This window comes from Ochotona curzoniae, unplaced genomic scaffold, assembly GCF_017591425.1.
Source record: "Ochotona curzoniae isolate NIBS_2020 unplaced genomic scaffold, NIBS_Ocur_1.0 scaffold_2453, whole genome shotgun sequence".
Taxonomy (NCBI): Eukaryota; Metazoa; Chordata; class Mammalia; order Lagomorpha; family Ochotonidae; genus Ochotona; species Ochotona curzoniae.
Genome location: NW_024467094.1, coordinates 6,842,518 through 6,856,272, shown reverse-complemented (window position 1 = coordinate 6,856,272; position 13,755 = coordinate 6,842,518). Strand labels below are relative to the sequence as shown.

General features: G+C 51.5%; 1 protein-coding gene across 3 annotated transcripts in view; it reads right to left on the bottom strand.

Annotated features, from left to right (window-relative positions):
- The window catches only part of MYH10 (myosin heavy chain 10), a 125,798-nt gene extending 118,875 nt beyond the window's left edge, over positions 1 to 6,923 (bottom strand). For 2 of the 3 annotated variants that reach the window (XM_041001310.1, XM_041001312.1), the window contains exon 1: positions 6,825 to 6,923. The gene's annotated coding sequence lies outside the window, so the exon portion shown is untranslated. The remainder of the gene's footprint in view (positions 1 to 6,824) is intronic. The other variant, XM_041001313.1, reaches the window with a different exon arrangement.
- Between the last annotated feature and the right edge of the window lie 6,832 nt (positions 6,924 to 13,755).

The following is a 13,755-nucleotide window of genomic DNA, read 5'->3' as shown; positions in this document are numbered from 1 at the left end:
ATGTGAGTTGGCCAGTTGAGCCGACAGGTCTTACGACACAGACCATGTCAAAGTTCTGGTTGCTCTATTTCAATCCATCTCCCTGCTCATGCACCCAGGGAGGTTAACAGAGGAAGGCTTGTGTCACGTGGATAGACCCAGATGGAGTTTCGGCTTCCTGACTTTGGCCTGGGCCAGCCCCAACTGTTCCAGCCATTTGGGGAACGAACCCGCAAATGGAAAATTCTGTCTCTCTCTCTCTCACTCTGCCAGTCAAATAAATAAGTCTTGAAGGAAAAGGAAGTAACAGATCAAAAAGAAAAAGATGCTTAACAAATAGTCCATGAGTGCTACCAGAATTAGCAAACACAAGGCTACAGCCACAGAAACAGATGATGTCCAGAGAGGGCTAAGGAGCTCACAGTCCACCTTCAGACAACAGACTCCAGGTCTCTCCTTATAAACACAGCACATCAGTTCTCCTGTAGCCTGTGGGCTTGATGGACTACATGGAGCCACACAAGATAAGCTAACAGAATCCTTCTGCGGCTACAGGAGAATAGTTACATGGGTCTGCCCTGCAGCCCAGCTCCTCTTCAGTACACCTTCAATCAGTAGGCTCCTTCTGCAATCTCCAACCTTTAAACAAACTCCAGCGTGCTCAACCTTCCATTGAGTGCGACCCAGAAGCAAACAGAACCCTTAACCACGCCAAGTAAAGTGGTGGTTCTGAGACTTCTGCTATTAATGGATCTTAACATCTAATCCATTTATGTAGCACTCATTGAACACTATCCTGGCCAAAGCTGCACACACCTGCTACCAAGCCATGCCCCCTCCTACCCTAGTACAACTGGCCCTTTGGATCGCAAGGCAGAGTGAGATAGTCACCACCCAGTCTTGGATGCAACCACTCATTCTTTGCACGGCACTGCAAGAATCTGACAGAATCCCAACATCTCAAACGTTTTAGCCATTACCCCAAAGTCCAGGTTATGACAAATCACAGAGCCAGGTTGGTTTGTTTCTATGACTTCATCTAGACCAATTCAAGAAGCCCATTGGATGTCTGCTCTTGCTCCATCAAATCCCCCTCATACCAGAAAGGCTCAGAATTCTCCCTAGCCAGGGGTCAGCACAAAGCAACACATGTGGGTTGTGAGGGAAATCAGAATATGAGGCAAAGAAAAGGGCCTTAACCTTCATTCCACAGATGAACTTCAAACTGAGGCCATTGAAACGGTATTCAAATGTTGTACATTCAGCATGTAAAGGTGTGCTAATCGCAGGAGAAGAGCCACACTGTGTAGATTCTCCAATAAATGATAATCTTAATCACTGACAGTGGGTATGGATCATAGTCCTTTAACTCCTAAGAATAATTTACTAGAATCAAATAGCTAAGAGACTTCAGAAATTACATTACAAAGTATTGCATTGCAGACACTCAGATTCTGGGGGCTTCTACTGTGGCACAGCAAGTTAAGCCACCTCTCAGGATACCTGCATTTCATATCAGAATGCTGATATGAATGGTCCAGGTCCCAGCTACTCTGCTTCCCACCCACGTTTCTCCCAATGCATCCTGGGGCGCAGCAGGTGACGACTCGAGCGCTTGGGTCCCTGCCATGTGAGAGACCCACATGAAGGTCTAAGCTCATGGCTCCAGCCTGGCCCAGTTCCAGCAGCTACAGACATTTGGGAAGTGAACCCCCACTTCCCCGGTGTCTTTTCATCTCTGTCACACTATGCCTCTCAAATAAAAATAAATCAACAAGCATTCAGAACAAAATCCAACAAATCCATGCTTGTAATTCTCAATTTTTGGCATATATTAGACAGCATTCTCTTATTAAAATACAGGTTGCTAGGGCCCATCCCCAGAGCTTGTCATTGAGCAGGTCTCAAGTGGGCCTAGGAACCTGCATTTCCTATAAGCACCTAAATGATACTGCTGCTGGTCCTGGACCACACTTGACAGCCGCTGCCCCCTATTTCTCTGGCTGCCATGTGAGCCACTGTTAACACTAGCTACGCTGTGAGTAACGAGAGGTGGAGGGGTCTGTGCCATAGTGCAGTAAACTAAGCCTTTGCCTACAGTGCCAGCATCCCATATGGATACCAGTTAATAATGTCCCAGCTTCTCCACTTTTGATCCAGCTCCCTTCTAATGTCCCTGGAAAAGCAGAGGAAGATGGTCCAAGTCCTCAGCAGGAGACCCAGAAGAAGCTCTTGGCTTTGAACCCACCCAGTTCCAGGCACTGCAGTCATCTGGGGATTGAACCAGCAGAAGCAAGATCTGTCTCTCCTAACTCTGCCTTTCAAATAAACATTTAAAACAATCCCCCCCCCCCAAAAAAAAACTACATGAGGATGGCAAAATTTTGTTGCATCCAAATAAGCGCATCTTGTAAATCCCATGTCTTCACAAACTTTCAAAGTGCTCCTGTAGTTCTGAAGAGGGGTTTCAAAAACTCTAGGGACTGGCCTAACAAGCTCATTAACAAGTCTCATGTCTTTCCAAGTTAGGAGGTGCTGCAGACAGGTTCTGAAGAGGAATCGTCCCAGGTGAATCTGAGTATCAACAATGGGACACACACACACACACACACTCTCTCTCTCTCTCTCTCTCTCTCTCTTCTCTCTCTCTCTCTCTCTCTCCTTTTCAGGAGGGGAGAATCTATGCAAAGAAAATGCCCGACTATAGCAAAAATACCGAGGGCTACACTGACTATGCTCAGCAGGTGTGAGCTGTCCACGCTGCCCAGCACCTGCGAAGCTCTCCTGCCGCCACAGGCATGCACACATTCCTTCCATTCACCGTGGGCAGCTACCTGCACATTTGGATGCACTGGCGAGCTACACACTAGAATAAGTCACCATGCCATTCCTGGGTCAGGTCTAAAAATAAATGTCTAAAACATCATCTCCTTTTTTATCAAATTGGGACATGTACAACAGGTCAGTACTTTTTTAGGTGGGGAAATGCTTATAACTTAAAGAAGAAGAAACACATGGACCAGCTTTGTGGCACAGTGGGCAAATATAGCACAGCTGACCAACCAGCAGCCTGCTCCACTCCCCATCCAGCTCCCTGCCAACCAAGGTTGAGACAGAAAAGAAGCTCCTGGTTTTGACTTGGTTTGGTGCTGGCTGTGCTGGCGAGAGAACCAGCAGATGAAAAACTTCTCCCTCCCTCACTCTCTCTGTAACTCTGCCTTTCAAATACATTAATAAAAGTTAGAAAATAAATAAATAAATAAAAACCCCAAGATGACAACAGTGTAATCACAACACACTCCTAGTTTTGTGGGGAAAAAAGATCTACATAAGGCTACATCAGAAAATCCGTGGAAAATGCAAATTACCCCTTCACTCTATTTTCCCACGAATTTTTTTAAGTACCCTCAAACACACATTCAAAAAAAAAAAAAAAACCCTGACAAAATCAGTTTTATGTTTTCAGATTTTTCTGCATCTAAACCTTGTCCAGTCAGCTGCAGGTTCTTGCGGCTCGGGATGACCACCACAGGCCCACCCGTCCCTACCCCTGGGGTGAACTGCAACTTCCCCACTACCAAAAATCTGCTCAGGGATCAACTCCTGACCCAAATGCCACCCTTGCTCAAGTTCTTTTCAGGTCAATCTGGCAACTTAATCCTCCTCCTCCTCACACTTCACCCTGCTCACCGGGCACTCTGCTCGGCCTACCTCGTGTGCACCACAGGGTTTCTCCGACAGCAGAGACCCGTGCTGCAGTTTAATCAGGGAGTCCACAGGGCTGGGATGGGGGGATGCTCTGTTTATTTTAAAACTCTTTGTTTGTGGTCTCATGTGGTGCCCAACCTGGCTATACCGGTTATTTCATAGGACACCACTCCCCAAATGCACTGCCTGCTCAGAAGCTCCGACCATCATTTTTAAGACAGCAAATACAACTGTCATATATGACTATGACTGGGCACTATTCTAAGCTATTTACACGGATCAACTCTCAGTCCTTCCAACAGCATCATGCATGAGGTAGGTACTATTAATATCGCCATTGTACAGATGAAGAATCTGAAGTGTAGAGAAAGCCAATCACAGGCCCAAGGTCACGGCAAGTTCAGCACAACGGGGGTCCAGCTCAGAGTTCAGGTCCAGCACGCCTGCTACAGCGATAGAGGACTGCAGGGAGGAAACTCTGAAGGGCACAGAGCACATTACACAGCACCTCCCTCCAGAACAAACACCCTGGCCAGCGCGGCTCAGGCAGCACACAGCAGAGCCAGTGCACACACTGGCACAATCTGGCAGAGGCTTTGTACTTAAAACGGAGAAGGATGCCTCCAGTTGGGGAGAAATAGGGAACAAGACACACAGTCCTGGAGTTTATCTCAGTGTCATCTGAAATAATTCTCTAATTACAACCATGTCATTTCTCACTGTATGAATCAGCTAGCTGCTCTCCTTGTTTGGTCTGAAGTATGCGCACCCCTGGGGCTCTGTCCCCTAGGGTTATTTTCCACTTCTAAGGAAACACCACCCAGCAGACTTGTCACCTGCCAGTGAGCGCCTTCCAGACACACAGAATTCGATGTGTCACATTTGATCACATCATCTGTAGGCAGAGGGGATGACCATAAAGCATCCTCCGAAACAGATGAACTAGAACAGGGTCCTCCCGTGGCTGTAATACCACCCGTGAAGTCACCAACGTAACACAGAGGCGCTGGGGCCTCTGCTAATTCACCAAGATTTCACTTAACCAGATGATCCCCAATACAAACCAAACACAAGAGGCCACCATCACCCCCCATTAATCTCTATCTTGTGTTATATATCCCCCTCCCCCACCCAAAAAAACCCCTCTTAGCCAAGGGCTAAGATACTGAATTCTCCATTAGGTGATAACCAAGTAGTTAACCCACTCAAGCAGGCAGCCTTCCAGCCTGCAAAGTGCCCTTCAAAATTTCCTCCATCTCACCTTCCACTTGCACTGTCTCCATTGTCACAGTTTCCCCCAAGGAGCAAAAATAAAAAGCCCTGGGGCTCTCAAGGTCACATCCCTTGGCCAGCCTTTTACACCATATGCCTTCGGCAGATAAGGCTGGGGAAAGAGCTGAAGTTAAGATGCAAAAGGAGAGAGATGCCTAAAATGGCCACTTTTGCAGACAGACACAAGGGCATTCTTAACACATCAAAAGCCCTGAGCCGGCAGCCGCATTAATAAGGACAGATGAATGGAGCAGATCAAACCATAAATTAGATGATAAAGTTTTCCAGAGCGAGATGCTATGGAGAATCATGAAGCCCGACTCAAAGAACCCTCAGTGTCCAATGTCCTAAAAAAAATCTCAGCCAAGCCAGACTATTACATTTAGTATGATATTATTGGGCGAAAACTGCGTTCTTTGTCTCATCCGCAGCCGGGATCTACCCCGCCTGCCTTCCCCTACCCCACCCCGGCCCGGCCCACCCCCTTCCAGCCGCCACCGCCACTGCAGCTTTAGAGCGAGCTGTTAGAGGCCCCCCAAGAAACTGAGATAACGGTAGCAAGCCACCGCCCCAGCACCGCCGGGCAGACAACCTCCTTCCTAAGGCCCAGAACGGTTCCCAAGCAGGCCCAGGACTGGGCAGAGAAGGGGAGGGGGTGTCCCGGGCTCCCCTCAGGGCCGCATCCGCCCACTCAGGCCCACAAAGCCCCCCAGCAAAGCCTGGGCTCCGCGGCGTCAACTTCCTCTCCGACCTGATAATCCTCCTTGGCTTGGAAGGGGGCTTGGGGTGTGACCCCCGCCCCACCTCCCGGACACCCACACACACTCCCCCGACTGCACGGGGCGGAGGAAGGGACTGCGGCGAGCCCTCCCCGGCTTCCCTGACACAATGAAGGGCTCCCGAGGCCACGGCCGGCCCTCCCCCCCACCCCCGGCTGCAGCGCGCCCCCGCCACATTTCCCGCCTCGCCCCCCACCCCCACCGCCGCGGAGCCGCGCGGGCCTCGCCGGCGCCCCCCGGGACACCCCGAAGGGGCCCTCCCCAGCCCCCCGACTCCCCTTCTCCGGCCCCAAGGGCCCGGCAGAGTCCGACCCTGCCCTCCACGCCCGCGGCCGCTCCCGAGCCCCGAGCCCGCCGCGCGCGCTCCGCGGCCGGCCGCGCAGAGCCTCTGCCCTCCACTGCCCCCCACAGGTCCGCCTCCCGTCGTCCCAGCCCTCGGAGAAGCCCTTTCCCCACGCCCCGGGTGTGTGCGGCATGGGGTGGGTGGCGGGGAGACCCGGCCGGGCCTAACCCACCACCACCCCGTAGCCCTTCCAGTCCGACGCAACCCCCTCTTCCCGCTCCACACACCCGAGGTCGTACCCCAGGACCCCTCCCTTCCTAGGAGGCAGGCGCAGCACCGCGGGGCACCCCAGGATCACCCCACTCCTCGCTCCAACTCCACGCTGCCAAGGATACCACACGCCGAACCCTGGGTCCCCGCATCCCCACCCCCACCCCCTCAGGGGTCGCCCAGCCGCCCACCCGGCCCCTAGTCTCCGCAGGGGTTTCCAATCAAGCTCCTCATCCCTCGCCCCTCCGGGGGGTGGGGTCTCCCCGTCTCCACCCAACGGGGTCCCGTTATCTCCACCCCCATTTCCCCCCCACACCAAGTCCAGGTCCCTGCTCCCACGAACCTGGGGGTTCCGCAGCACAAATCCTCCAGCCCGGAGAGCCCCTCTCAGCCGTGCGCCCTCGGCGCCCGCTTCGCCCTGCCCTACCGAGGCTACCCGGGCCCGTGTCCCCCCGCCCCCACACACCAAGCTCGGTCTCCTTCCCAAAGCGGCCGCCGCGCTCGGACCCGAGCCGCCGCCGCACCTCCCTCACCTTCGGCCGAAGATGGTGGCGCGGGCGCACGTCCCCAGCCGCGACCACAGATCCGGCGCCTCAGTCCCAAACCCACCGCTGCCTCCGCCGGGCTCCTTTAGCACTGCTGCTCGGGGCTGCCCCACCCACTCCCACCCTCATTGGGCCAACCCCACGCCCATCACTGCCGCCCCCAGACCCACTGGTCGGTTTGCGCGCCCATCTCCAAGGGAAGACGTTAGCAACCCGCACGAAGCTACCTTCCCGAGTCCTCGCCCTCCACCCACCTGGGATGGCGCTCATTGGCTCCCGCTCCCCGTCCAGGCCACCCGAGTCCCAATCTCATAGGCTGGCCCTCCTGCCCATCCTAGATTCCGGGAGGTGCGGCCGGCACGACGGCAGGCGATTGGCTGACTCGGGCGGAGATGGACAGCTGAGGCTAACTTAGGGCGCTCCGCGATCCCGCGAGGCTGTGGGTGCGGAACCTGCCGCGGCCGGCGGCCCCTGGCCCAGGTGTTGCGGATGCTCGGGGAGGAGCGAGGGGTCCAGGTGTAGCTGAGGCCGGGGCCCGAGCTCCGCCGGGAGCGCCTCGCCCTAGCGTGGGGGCCGCAGCTGCCGCCGGTTCCGAGCGCCCGGCCGCCCTCCGGGTTGCCGCAGCCGGCGTGTCCTCGCCGTGGGGACCGGCTTCCACCGCGGGAGTCGCGGGCCCGGGGGGCGCAGCCTGCAGGAGCGGGGCGGGAGCGCGGGCCAGAGGCCTGACGTCACCCTCGGGTGCGGGGCGGGGGGTGGGGGCGGCTCTGCGCCTCACCTGCAGTGGGGGAGGGGTGCAGCTCCGCCCCCTGCGCCCTGGCTCTGCTGCTGCTGGGGCTGCTGGGGCTTCCAGGGCTGGGGCTGCTGCAGGGGCTGCTAGGGCTGGAGCTGTTAGGACTGCGGCTGAGGCTGCTGGGGTGCTGCTGCTAGCGACACCCCGGGGCTGCACTCAAGCGCTCCGGCCACTGTCGGACGCCGGGTCACCGGAGGAGAGAGCTTGCTGCCGCAGTGTTGGTGTTAGCGAGCGGACGCACTCTCCTAGGAGCCTAGTCTCCCGACTGGGTTAAGATTCCCGAAGAAGAAAAGCGGACCGGCGTTGGAGGGAAATAGGACTTGAAGGGGGGGTGGGGGATAGAGACGCCATCATGCTTCATTCATTCATTCATTCATTCATCCATCCATCGGAGCTCCCCACGTGAGAGGGACCGTTTGGGATTCCCTGGATTCCTGGGGCCTTCTGAAACGTCTGAGACCTAGAAAAAGGAGAAATAGCTGAAAAATAAAGGAAGGAAACTGGGGGGAAAGGGTGGATCGAAGTTCATTAATATTTAATGAAATGTCTGCAAGTGAAGCCAACTGCAACCCAACTCTGACATCATCGCATCTGAATAAATAGGATAGCGTCTAGGTCACAACACAGTGGGTTTGTTCTTAGGAAGCTGGAAGTGCTCAGCATCTGTTTGGAGCATTGACAGCAAGATGAGGTTCCTGCGTATTAGACAGGGGAGCCTTTCAGATGTCTAAGTGCCTAAGCCTAGGAAGCTTCTAATCTGGTTAAAAAAAAAAAAAAAAAGGAATTTAAGGGAAAAAAGGGAGTGATAAGGAAAAATGGTTGGAATTCATGGACAGCCCAAGGCAGATAGCCAGTGCAGAGTCCTGAGGAAGCCCTGAGCGTAAGGCCTCACGTGTCCTTTGTCCTGGTGCATGTGGCCCCCCACCCACACCGACCTGGGTACCTACCCCAAAGCCAGGTGACTAAGGACTTGGTTCCACCAGAGGCTATGTCTTTCTTTTTTAAAGATTTATTTATTTTTATTGCAAAGTCAGATGTACAGAGAGGAGAGACAGAAAAATCTTCCGTCCAATGATTCACTCCCCAATTGGCCGGTACTACGCTAATCCAAAGCCAGGAGACAGGAGCTCTTCCGGGTCTTCCCCATGTGTGCATGGTCCCATGGCTTTGGGCCGTCTTCGACTGCATTCCCAGGCCACAAAAAAGGAGCTGGATAGGAAGTGGGGACACTGGGATTAGAACTGGCGACCATATGGGATCCTGGTGTGTTCAAGGTGAGGACTTTAGCCGCTAGGCCACCGCACCACGTCCCAGTATGTCTTTCTTTATGCAGTCAGCAACTGGAGTGCAAGCTAACTGGGCTCAAGATAGGTAGGTGATATTTGTCTTCTGATTTTTTTTAAGCTTTATTGATTTGAAGCGCAGAGTTACAGAGAGGGAGAGACAAGACAGAAAGGCATCTTCCATTTACTGGTTCACTGCCCAAATGGCCACAAAGACCAGGGCTGGGCCAGGCTGCAGCCAGGAGCCAGGAACTTCATCTGGGTCCTCCATGTGGGTGCAGGAGGCCATCCTCGGATGTTTTCCCAGGCTCCTTATTGGGAGCTGGAGTGGAAGTGGAACAGCCAGGATTCTAACTGGTGCCCACATGGGATACTGGCATCGCAGGCGGTCACCTGTACCTCTCAATTTTTTTAAATATATTTAAGAGAAGGTCAAAGCCTCTGTGTTGGAGGCCTGAGTCTCAGGTTTGTTGGGCTCCGACACTATCTCTTATGACATAGCCCATACTGATGGCACCCACTCGTGAACAGCCCTGAGGGTTCCCGAAGCAGGTGGTTTCCCATAATTTTAAAACAAATGCAGTGGACCATCAGGAGAAGAGGCCAAGAAGCTCACCAGAATTAAATGTAACATAAACGTGTGTCTTAATGAGAAATCAGTCTTTAGACTGTCCTAGGCCCCATGAGCTAGCTCAACCCTCCATTTGCAAATGTCAGGATATCATATGGGCGCCGGTTCACGTCCCAGCTGCTCCATTTCCCTTTCAGCCCCCTGCTTGTGGCCTGGGAAAGCACTGGAGGAAAGCCCAAAGCCTTAAGATCCTGTACCCACATGGGAGACCCAGAAGAAGCTCCTGGCTTCAGATTACCTCACCTCTGGCCATCACAGCCATGTGGAGAGTGAACCAGCAAGCGAAAGATCTTTCTCTATGTTAAATCTGCCTTTCTTACAAATCTTAAAAAAAAAAAACAGAATGTCCCGCAGTGGCTTTCTAGACCTGGAGTTCTTCCAGCGCTTGGGCATCTAGCCGTGGAAGGGAAATCTGCCAAGTCTGCTTCTTTCCTGACTCTACATCCCACCTAGCACTCCCTCACCAGCTTCCTTTCATCTGCTAGCCTCACCGGCCTTGAAACAAATCTCTCCGCAGCCTTCCTCACCTGCCCCCCGCCCTCGGGGCCTCTCCATCCTCCTGCCCTGGCAGGCTCCTGGGACTCTGTTCCCATCCCCTGAGTGGCTCCAGCCCAGCATGTGCTTCCATTTTGAAGAGAAAAACACCAAGATTTACAATCAGATAGACATGGCTTTGATTCCAAGCCTGTCATTTCCTAGGTATTTGACCTTTGAAACAAATTACTTAACCTCATCTCAAAAGAAAAAAAAAAAGGAAGATAGTAATATATAATTCAAGGGCTCACTTGAGGAACAAGTCCCATGGTGATTGACTGGGGGAAATGTGCATAAATAGATGGATGCTTGTCTTTTATTCTAGAGTGCAGAACCAGTGTAAGAAATCCTTCTCTTCACCGTCATATTTTGCTGGCAATCTAGGCTGTTTTTACCCGCAAAAGAAGTTCACAGGCCATTGTTTTGCAAGGTCTAGGTCAGAAATCCAAATGGGTTCCCTCGGGGCTGGTGCCAGCCCATGAACTTGTTTTGTTCCATCTGGAGAGGACTGATAGGCAGCTACTTTTTTTCAAAATTTGAGTGAATTCCAACATGTAAAAAAATCAACAGCTCTCCAATAGCCTTTAGGCATTAGGGAAATGTAAATCAAAACTATGAGGGACTCCCACTTGACACCCACTCGCATGTCCACAGCCAGAAAAAAAGGGACAGTAAGACATGTTGCTGCAAACTTGTGCAGAGACACAGGAACCCTCCGTCATTGCTGACTCGAGTGCAAAATGGAGCAGCAGCTTTGAAAAAACAATTGAGCAGTTCCATAAAAAGCTTAAAACACTGTGTGTTTCCTGACCACCATGAAAGCATTCAATTACCCTCAGATATCTACCAAAAAAAAAAAAAAAGAAGAAGAAGAAGAAGAAGAAAGAAAAGAAAAACGTGGATGGACACACAGCAAGTGGGTGCACAGAAGTGTTACATCATGCAAGGGAACACCAAAAGGCAAGAAAAAGGAACCAACTCGCACACAAATGCCAACTTTGGCAGCATCGTGCTCAGTGAGAGAAGGCAAATCCAAGAGACCACGGACTGTATCATCCCCTTCATGGGAAGCACCAATGGAGGCCAAAGCAGCAGAGACAGAAAGTACAGGAAAGGTAGTCTCCTGGGGTGAGGCCTGGGATGGCCAGGAGAAGAGCAACATGGGGGTTTAAAGGGATGGATGGGATGGATGAGAATGTTCTAAAACTGATATGATGATGACTGAACAACTTGGTGCGTGAACTAAAATTATCACCGAACCGTACACTGTGAATTATATAAGATGCAAACTATACTGCCATAGTTATTTTAAAAAAAATAAAGGGGGAAAAAAAACTGATTACAAGAAAATGCAGATACATTTTCTCTTGAAAAGCTGGAAGATCTGGAAATTCGGCAGCCACTTGACACCTTAGCCACTGCTCATTTTCAAAGGCTCTTCAGGCAGCCCCAGTCACCACCAGTCACCACCACTCCCTACTGTGTCTCAAAGCTATCCTGACTGGCTCAAGGAAGTCATTACCTTCCTTGGGCTTCTAAGACAGGTGTTTGAATCGTCAATGCCCGCCGTACCTGTTGAGGTCTAAGATCGACCCCTCCCCCCCCATCCAAGTGATGAGGAAAAGGGTAGTAGTTTTGAGTTGAGAAGCTGCATCTCAGACAGTGGCAAAGTAGTGGGAGGATTGGGGTGTCTGTGAGACAGGGGGCCCCTTGGAACATGATCCCTGCAGGTGATGGGATCCCTGTTTCAGGCATCCTACAGATCACCCAGGGCAACCTGACCAACAAGATAAATCCGTGCTCAGCTGTGATGTCTTGAGACAGAAGAACAAATGCTAAAAAGAGATTCCAGTGAGCTGAGAAAAAGAGGAATCTTCCAGCATTTTTTTAGACACTTAAGCTTGGGAGCTTAAAAAAAAAAAAGCAGGCCCAGCGCTGTAGCCTAGCAGCTAAAGTCCTTGCCTTGAACACACCAGGATCCCATATGGGCGCCAGTTCTAATCCAGGCAGCTCCACTTCCCATCCAGCTCTCTGCCTGTGGCCTGGGAAAGCAGTCGAGGATGGCCCAAAGCCTTGGGACCCTGCACCTGTGTGGGAAGCTTGGAAAAAGTTCCTGTCTCCTGGCTTCAGATCTGCTCAGCTCCGGCTGTGGCAATCACTTGGTGAGTAAATCAACAGATGGAAGATCTTCTTCTCTGTCTCTCCTCCTCTCTGTACATCTGACTTTACAATAAAAATAAATCAATCTTTTTAAAAAATGAGCAAAGATTCTCCCACATTATAGATTGAACATTTCTCATCAACCACGGAAGATTGAACTGGATTTGGAAAGATGGAGGTATGATGTCCTTGCACTCCAGTACGTCAGAGCAAACCATACCTGTGACACATCTTTGGTCTTCTTATAGATCTATTTATATCTTCATTTATTTGAAAGGCAGAATGACACAAGAGGGAAAGAGAGAGAGGCTCTGCCCTGACACATGCTTGCTGAGTGTCTTCTGTGTCTAGGGACCATGCCAGGTGCTGAGAAAAGGCTTGTAGGAACACAGACATGGTTCCTACCCTCCAGGTGCGTAGTCTAGTGGAAAATAGTATTGTAACACTGTAGAGGCTCTGCATCTGGAATCCACAGAACACTCAAGGACCTGAGGGATTCGAGGAAACCTTGGAAATGGCGTGCAAAGTTAGTTGCAAACTCCCTTTTTCTGAGCTCCGCAGCGTGGAGTGACAAGATCAGGCTTTTATATTAGAAGGCTCCTTCTGGCCATGCGGTGGCAGGTGGACTGAAGGGGGTGATGGGGCTCCCCGTTAGCAGACTACGACAGCCAACAGTTCAACTGAGAGACAACATGGTGACTCAGACGAGGCGGCCGGGAAAGATGTGGACTGATGGTAATGACCACGCAAGGATGCGGTGCGATGGTTCAAGTGCCGACCATTGTGCACAGTTCCTAGCACGATGACCAAAACATTATATATTGATTCCCTCGTTCTTTTTTGCAACCTCTTGTATGAAAAAGAAAGCAAAACAATATAAAAAAAAGCAAGCAAACAATCCCAACCTATACCCCACCCCTCACACACCTTCACAAAAACATCTGAGGAAAAAATATCCTTTTCTTTCTCTGCCTCCTCCAGCTGCTGTCCAACAAAAAATGGAACATCATCCAGCAATGCAAGCCACATAATTCAATTTTTTAAAATGTCTTCATTTTTTAAGGATTTATTTGTTTTTATTGGAAAGTCAGACATACAAAGAAGAGGAGAGACAGAGAGGAAGATTTTCTATCTGCTGATTCACTCCCCAAACAGCTTCAATGGCTGGAGATGAGTCAATCCGAAGCCAGGAGCTCAGAGCCTTTTCTGGGTCTCCCATATGGGTACAGGGTCCCAAGACTTTGGCCCATCCTTGACTGGGATGGGGCCACACACTGGGAGCTGGTTGGGAAGTAGGGTCGCTGGGATCCTGGCGTGTGCAAGGCAAGGGCTTTAGCTGCTAGGCTATAGCACTGGGCTCAAAGATTTATTGACTTTTATTGGAAAGTCAGATTTGGAGAGAGAAGGAGAGACAGAGAGATCTTTCATCTATTGATTCACTCCCCAAATCGCCAAAATGGTGAGAGCTGAGCTGATTCAAAGTCAGAAACCAGAAGCCTCCTCCTAGCCTTCCATATGGCT